The sequence below is a fragment of the Vombatus ursinus genome, unplaced genomic scaffold, assembly GCF_900497805.2.
Source record: "Vombatus ursinus unplaced genomic scaffold, bare-nosed wombat genome assembly UNPS02005694.1, whole genome shotgun sequence".
In the NCBI taxonomy this organism is placed as follows: domain Eukaryota; kingdom Metazoa; phylum Chordata; class Mammalia; order Diprotodontia; family Vombatidae; genus Vombatus; species Vombatus ursinus.
The window spans coordinates 5,061-13,937 of NW_020945472.1; the positions used below are offsets into that span (position 1 = coordinate 5,061).

General features: G+C 39.4%; 1 long non-coding RNA gene across 1 annotated transcript; it reads right to left on the reverse strand.

Annotated features, from left to right (window-relative positions):
- Positions 1-289: 289 nt before the first annotated feature.
- On the reverse strand, positions 290-759 carry LOC114032879. The gene is made up of 2 exons (XR_003567887.1): positions 608-759; positions 290-468 (listed from the first exon to the last, which is right to left on the reverse strand). It is a non-coding gene; the product is annotated as an uncharacterized LOC114032879 (long non-coding RNA).
- Between the last annotated feature and the right edge of the window lie 8,118 nt (positions 760-8,877).

Here is an 8,877-nt window from a genome sequence, read left to right on the forward strand (position 1 = left end):
GTTCCAGTGAGTCTTTTGTACCCTTGAATCCTATTTTCTATAGAATGAAATCAAGGCTGTCCTACATGATATGCATTTATTACAGTGAATACTTTGGGAGCTGGGAACAATATTGCCCGCATTTAGGGAAACCTATTCGTAGGTTATATTTTGTAGATTTTCCTGATGAAACCCCAAGTTGGGGCAGAGAGCTAAAAGGGAAAATAGCCTTTTGGTAGTTAGATCTCAGGATCAGACCCAGTCTGTGTAAGGTCAAAGTTTTGGGGGGAACCCAAGGCCATGGGCTACACTTACCTATCATCTTCGATGGTGAACTTTTTCTGAAACCCTTGAGAAGCACAAGTTGGTCCGGTTGTTTCCAGGTAAAGTCCATGTTTTCTTTCTTTGAAGCCTTACAAGGCAATTCGGCAATACCCCCAGCCTCGCCCAGTATCAACTCCTTTCCTCTGGTCATAGCAGGCAACAGAACTGGATCCCAGAGATTGAGAAGAAGTAGGTAAGGGCCAGAAGCAGGCCCGGTTGCTGACTTTTATTTCCTCCCCTGATCCATCAATGAGACCCAGCTCCTCTGCCACCCCAGCCCCCAAATTCAAGGATGATCACTCACCCAACTGCAGAGCCAGGAGCAAGATTGCAAAGGTAGCTCCTCTATCCATTCTGACCATGTCAAGGAAGTGAGGAGCTAGACCTCCCCCCAGAGGTGCTAGAGTGGGAAGGAAGTCTAGGAGAAGCTGATTAGCGCCCTGGTCTCTTCTCTGTGATTCTGTGGATTCAAGAGAATTCAATTAATCAACAACTGTTTCATAGCAGTTCTACCATGGCATATTGGAGCAGCTAGGTGTTGCAATGGGTAGAGCACTGGGAATCAAGAAGACTCATCCTCATGAGTTCAAATCTGGCCTCAGATATTTACTTAGCTGTGTGACCCTGGGCAAGCCACTTAGCCCTGTTTTCCTCAGTTTCCTCATCTGTAAAATGGGCTGGAGGAAAAAAATGACAAACCATTCTAGTATCTTTGCCAAGAAAACCATGAAGAATCAGACTCAACTGAACAATCATTATGTGGAGGGCACTGAGTTAGTCACTACAGGGGGTACAAAGAAGAACAAAATTTTACTTCAGAAGCTCATAAGTATGAAATTTTTACTTAAATCAAGCCAAACTCTGCTTCTGGGAAGCTTTCATCCTTTGATTCTTATGCATAGAATCATGTATTAAGCGTTGGCAGGGACCTTAGGGGTATTTAGAACAAATCTAATTCTTCTTTCACTGATGGTTTTTCAAGTACTTGAAGGGTCCCTATTGTCCCAGCTCCAAGCTAAACTATCCTTAATTCTTTCAAACAATCCACTGTCGAAATATTTTGGAGACATCATGTTTCCTAGAGCTAAAGCCCAGCAAACAGGCTGTGCCCTGAGCTTGGCATAACAACAATCCTTTACACTCTGGATAATCTCACCCTCTGGCAAAGTGTATTGCCTTGACCAAGCACCAGGTGTTCACTGCCCCCTCTTTCCGAAGGACCTGAGAGCCATCCATCACCTAGCTTGACTTGCTCATGATCCTTGTTCCTTGTAACAGCTAAGTGAACCGAACCAGATACTGTACCCTACTATGAGACAATCAACTTGGAGACTGTTCCCACAGGACCCAGGAATGCCTGCATTGTTCACACAAGAGCCTGCCATGGGGAACTGCTACTCAAGGGCTAAGAATGATTATGCCATAGTCCAGCCCACTTATGTATATAAGCATTGCCTTTACCTCAACATATTAAGCCCTCCTTCGCAGGAGGGGGAGCTTCCTTGCTTACGAGTCATTTTTTCTCACTTTGAAATAAATTATAACACTACTTTGTGTCCTGACACACCTGCTTCTGACCTGCTCTGTTCAGCTCAGGCCACTCCCAGGTTAGAGACTGGCTGAGTCTGGCCTGCATTCAAAATTCTACTGACATTAATTGGTGGCAGAAGTTCATGGGTGGATGTGGAAGTGAAGCCTGGAGCCCTCCTGTATGAGTGGAAATGGGCTAAGTGCTACTGGAGTTTTCTACGGAGTCCAACCCCGCCTCCTTTGACAAGTTCACTACTCTCACTCCCACTCCATCATTGACTTGAGTTCACTTTTCTCTGAGAGGAAAACCCCAGGGTCCCTCCCTTGACCCTGTTCTGGTAAGGATATCCTATGCACACCTCTGTTTCTTTGCACGGCTCTGGTAAATTTGCTGTTGTGTGTTTCTGTTTTTCTGTACACTTCAGTACCAGTGTGCCCACCCCCCAGCCAGCAAGCTTTTACTTGCCACTGGTCCAGCTTCCGTTTCCCCATGCAGGCTAAGAGGGTGTTTGGTTAGCTAATGGTTTACCTCTGTAATTTGGCCCTTCTTCATGCCTCTGTCAATTGGTTTTGTAAATTGCATAAGCCTCTAGTTTGGGTAATTGCTTACACTGTGTGTCTTGTGTCAACTGGGTAAAATAAGATCTGTGCACTTTGTTGTTTGTTTTTGTCTTTTATTTTGTCTGTGTATCTTTGTAAGATGCAGAATGTCTGTCATGTTTGTGCTGTGAGCTAGATTCTGTTACCTTGAAAGATTTAAAATGTAGCCAGCCAGAAAAACTTCTTAGAACTACAGCCAGAACACTGGAAAAAATTGATGAGGAACTTTCATAGCTGAAGCAGGTTGTCCCCAGTAAGCAAAGCCTTACTTTAGGCTTTCTATGGGAGATTAGGTTATGAGAAAAACCTATAAGACACTTTTTTTTTCGTGTCATTTCAACCACTGGCCCAAGTTGAAATTACAGAAATAAAGTCAGGTAATCAAAGTTGTATCTGAGGGTTTTGCTGACCATTTTTTAAATTTTGTTTTTATTTTTATTTTATTTTATTTTAGGCAATTGGGGTTAAGCGACTTGCCCAGGGTCACACAGATAGGAAGTGTCAAGTGTTTGGTCTGAGGCCAGATTTGAACTCAGGTCTTCCTGACTTCAGGGCCAGTGCTCTATCCACTGTGCCACCTAGCTGCCCCTCAAAGTTGTAGAACTGCTAAAAACATCTTAGCAGATTCTGGAAGTTTGGAGATTAATTATTAAGGAGTTTGGAAATTAGTCATTTTTAAGATTACAGGAGAGAAATTGCTGAACAAGTTGTGGTATGTGAATATAATGGAATACTATTGTGCTATAAGAAATGATGAGCAGGCAGACTTCAGAAAAACCTGGAAAGACTTGTATGGATTGATGCTGAGTGAAGTGAGCAAAACCAGGAGAACGTTGCACACAGTAACAGCCACGTTGTGTGATGACTAACTTTGATAGACTTAGCTCTTCTCAGCAATGCAAGGATCTAAGACAAGTCCAAAAGTTTCATGATAGAAAATGCCATCCACATCCAGAGAGAGAACTATGGAGTTTGAATGCAGATTGAAGTATCCCATTTGCTTTTTTTTCTTCTGTTTTGTTTCTTCTTGCTTGTGGTTCTTCCTATTGGTTCTAATCCTTCCTTACAACATGACTAATGTGAAAATATGTTTAATAAGAATGTATATGTATAGCCTATATCAGATTGCACACCGTCTTGGGGAGGGAGGGGGAGAAAATGTAAAACTCAAAAGTTATGGAAGTGAATGTTGATAACTAAAAATAAATTAATTTTAAAAAAAGAAGAAAAAAGAAGATTGCAGGAAAGAACTCTTGAGACTTCCAAGTAATTACAGAAACTCACTCCCTTCTGAAATATCTTAGCAAGTTTTGGGGTCCCACTCTATAGAATTTGTTTTAAGGAAAAATAAGGATTAAATCTTATAAACATTTTTAAAAGTTTTTAAAAAGTAATCGGCAAGCTTAATAGTTTCATTGTTCTAGGACAATGAAGGAAAGCTAGTTGGTAGAATTCCAGAATGAAAAAAGTGAAGAAAAAAAATGGTTAAATGATTGGCACTTTAAGACCACCTCTTATTAACCTCCCCCTCCCCAGCTCAGAGACCCTCTCCCTTTTATCCTGTTAACCCTCTCTTCTCAGATCAGATTAAGAAAAGAGAATGCTGGAGAATTATAGGGAAACAGTACATCCTGCCCACCCTGCCCCAGCAGCTGCAAGTGGTCCCAGCACCTGCAGCTGTTGGGGGAGGAAGAGGGGTCAGACCCCACAGCCAGCATTCACCTTGCCCTGCCACCAGGAACTACTACCAAAGAGAAGGTCCTGGCACCAGCCACCCAAATCCCTCAGCCCTCAGCAGGTCCCACTTGGATACTGCCTAGGAGGGTCCAGATGCCCCTGGCAGCACCTAGAATGGCAGTAAAAGGTGGGGGAGCCAGCCAGCCTGCCTGTGCCCTTGGTAAGCACACCCTTCTCACTTTCAGTTGCAGAAACTTATTAGCTGTGTAATGTTAGGCAAGTTATCTTATCTCTGCTCCAGTTTCCTGATTTGTAATTATTATTTCTTTAATTGAATGTAATTGTTTCATGCCTGATAACTCTAAAGTGGTTTTTAAATGCCAAAGGTAATAAGATCAATGATTTTTATATGTGATAATTTGGAAATGCTGTTGATGTCATCTGAAGTTTTGTTTCATGTTTTAAATACATGATACTGTTTATGTTATTGTTGTGTTTCTAAATTGTATCATATTTCTAAATTCTCTTACATTGTGAAATTTGAGAGATCATTGTAACAGAAATGCTGTTAGACAAAACTTCCCTTTTAATATGGATGCTATTATATTATGAATTGGGCTTTTAAAAGGATGTGATTAAAAAATATATAACTGAAAACTGTTACATATTTAACAAGGTATTTTAGTTATAAAACAGGTAATACTACTACTACTGATAATATTTACTATAATAGCAAATTTTCTTTTGAAAATCTTGTCAATTATGAAAGTGTATGAGGTGGTTTAAAGATGTAGCTTCAACATATTAATGATGTGTCAACTATTAGGTGTTTGCTATATGTCTGAAGCCCCAGAATATGGGTAGCTTTAATTTATAAGTAAAAGATTAATGAAACTGTTAGGGAAACATTAAGAAAGACATTCAAACCCTAAGTTGTGGTTAGTGAAATTTTATTATTTAAGGTAAAAAAAATTCTGGGACTGTAATTTACTATTGTTTTGAGCTTTGATTATAGGGATAGTTATATGATGTCATATATCTATATGTCACGAAGCCAAGAGTAGAAATGGCATGTGAGGAATGTGAAGCAGTCTGAAAACTGGATAAAGGTTCACGTCTATGCCTGGGAGAGGTTTTGGGGATGACCTCAGACATGGACTATATAGGATCCCCCTGACTCTATTTCCCCATTGTGTTGTTTCCTTTCTGAAAAGGAAAATTCCTCACCTGGTCAATCCTAAGCCTTGCCTGTAACAGTTGTGACTACATTATATGAGTCAGATATGACTCATGCCTGGAATCAAACAGAGGCAAGGCAGTTTTCCCCTCTGTTATGATATAGGACATTACTATAACTATGTCCCTCTTTTTCCTTTTATAGCAAATTTCTGTAATGAAGAAGTTTTGTGAGTACAATACTAAATCTTTTAAATAATAGTTTGATACTGGAATATCTCTGAGTTACTATAATAGGATGCAAGTATGAACATATTGCAATTTTAGCCTATATTTGTGGTCAAATTATAATATAGGAATGATATTCTCCAAAGGGGTAAATGATTAGATAAAGTAATAAGACAAAAATGTAATGTGAAAGTTTTCTAGTTAAATGGAATAGTAAACTTTGGAAAAAACAACAGGATTAGACTTTTCTCTAAGAACTATACATACACACACACACACACACATATATATATATATATGTATATATGTATGATTGACTTCCAAAATTTATTTATCATGGAAATTAGGCTTTGAGTTTGATTTTAAGTTTTAGTAATAAATTCTCAAAATTGGATTAAAGATTTATTAATTAAGCATTAATTTAATTTTACACATAAATTATATTGATAATAGTAAAGAAAGTACAATTATTTTACCAATTTTAAAGTATCTGTCTGATCATTTAAAAAGGGCAGAAAAGTTCATTTAGACCCTCAAAAATTTTTAAAAGATTCTTATATCAGGTATAGGATTTAGGTAAGGATAGAAACAGCAAAAGGTATATGAACTGAAATTCTCTGAAGTTTCAAACTTACAAAACCAAATTTAAGTGATTATACTAAATTATATTAAGTAAAAGATATTTAGGGACCTGATAACTATGGGAGACATCTGGGACTCAAAATGTGCTGGTTAAATGGATATTGAGAATGGATTACTAGGATACAAGGAGACTTGATGATAATTAACATCAGTGATAACTGTTGTATTGCTGTGGTCTTTTGTTCCAAGATATTTATATTTGTTTTCTTGGCTACCTTGGTTGACATGTAAATCTCCCTTCTCAGAACCAGTCCATTGTGAGCCCTCTAGGTAGTCTGATTTGTTCCTGACTTAATGTAATTATGTCTTATCATTTTCTCCCCCTACATTCTTGCCCCCCCAATTTTCTGCTTGTAAGCAAACATTGATTAGCAATGATACCTGGGCCCCAATAGGTCCCCTTAAGGAACTAACCCCATCATGGGCAGCATCTTGTCATGGTCCAACTGGCCTCTAGTGGCATCTTGGCTTATCTGCCTCTCTTTTATTGGTCATAAGGCTAGGGGTTCTTTCAGACCCCCTCCCTTTGGCCACAAGGGGGAAATGTCAAAATACTTTAGAGGCATCCTGTTTCCCAGGGCTAAGGCCCAGCAAGCAAGCTGTGCCCTGAGCTTGGCATAACAACAATCCTTTGCACTCTGGATGATCTCACCCTCTGGCAAAGTGTATTGCCTTGACCAGCACCAGGTGTTCACTGCCACAAATAGCAAGTTTACCAGTACTCTCACCATCCAGGTCACCTGTCTCTGATGCACTACAGTTTGTCAACATTCCTCTTCAAAATGAGGTACCAAATGGAGGCAGAATGGAGTAATGGAGAGGAAGCCGGATGAATCAGGAAGCTCTGGGTTCACACGTATACCCACATATACTGACTATCAGACCCTGGGCAAATCATGTAACCTCTCAATGCCCCTAGGGACTCTCTATGACTACAATTTGTAAAACAGTTGTTGATCTGCATTGGAAGAGGAGTTTCCTCCCCTAGGAATTCCTTGTACTAATGAACTGGATTTTTAAAAAATTAATAGGTAAAAAATGTAGTGCTCAAAATGGAAAACAGTATTCTAGATCTTTAATATACATAGTTATCTACATGTTGTCTCCTTCATTTAAATATGAGTTCCTTGAGGACAGATCAAGATTCTGTGGACTATACTGTCCATGGCGTTTTCTTGGCAAAGATACTAGAGTGGTTTGCCATTTCCTTCTCCAATAGATTAAGGCAGGTGGAAGTTAAATGATTTGCCTAGGGTCACACAGATTGTAAGTGTCTGAGACTGCATTTGAACTCGGGTCTTCCAGACTCCAGGCCCAGAGTTCTATCTACTAAGCTACCTAGCTGCCTCACCTAGGACATAGGAAGCACTAAATAAATGCTTGTTGACTGACTAAATGACTGACCAGTCCAGGGTACAGTGTGCATATCACTCTCCTCATTCTAGACCCTATGTTTCCCTTACTATAGACAAAACTCACTGCCCTCTAAAAACCCTGCATCTTTTTCATCTAAAACTGTAGTCTCTTCATGCCTCCCCATCCTGTGCTTGGCCAGTGATTTTTTAAACTTATCTTTAATGCTTTAAAGTTATCTATATTAAATTCCATCTTATTAAATTTGGCCTGTCATCCTCCCCTATGGAGGTCTTTATGGAACCTCTGTTGTTCAATACATTAGCTCTCTCTTCCAGCTTCATACTATACTCAATAAGTGAAAATGAGTAATGAAGAGGCATTAAGAGAAAAATGGAAGTTCAAAGAAGAAAGAAATGACAATGGGGTGAGGAGAACAGGACAGGCTTAACAGAGAAGATGGCATTTAAACTTTACAGATAGGAGGTAAAGGACATTCAGGTCTGTAGCAGTACCAGCACCACCACCAGCACCAGCAGTAGTAACTTAACATTTAGAAGCCATGTGATATAAAGGACTAGAGATCCCTCCTCAAAGCCAGAAAGACATGGTTGGGTAGCCCTGGGTCCATCCCTTAACCTCCTCGTACTGACCTGAATTGGTAAAAGGATTTTCCTCACCTGATAGTTCTGTGCCGATGAAATCACAGGCCCAGTCCCCACCTCTCCCTTCAAGATTCACAAAGCATTTTACAACAGCATGCACAAAAATGCAGACAGCAAATACAAAAGTAATATTTGTGAGAACAGTGAAGACATAAGTCTGGCTGGAGTGGGGAGTTTACGTAAGGTTGAAACAAGAAATGAGATTGGAGAGGGAGATTTCAGTCATATTGTGGTGGGCCATGAATGCCACAGTAAGTAGTTCCATCTTTATCATGTAATAAATATATCATTCCGAAAAGGGACCCATTGAAGGTATTTGAATAGAGGAAAAAAAAACAGAAGCAAAGCTGTTCTTTAGGAAAATTAATTTCTCTTAAAGGACATATATGTATAAAAACATTTATAGTAGCTCTGTTTGGCAAAGAACTAGAATCTAAAGGGGAACCCATCAATTAGAGAATGGCTGAACATATATACATATATATATGAATGTAATATAATGACATAAGAAATGACAAAAAAGATGACTTCAGAGAAATTTTGGAATACCTGTATATACCTTGAGAGACAGCTAGGTGACACAGTGGACAGAGCACTGGACCTGGATATTCACTAGCTATGTGACCCTGGGTATGTCACTTAACCTCTGCCTGCCTCAGTTTTCTCAGTTATAAAATAAGGATAATAGTAGTTACTCCTCCCA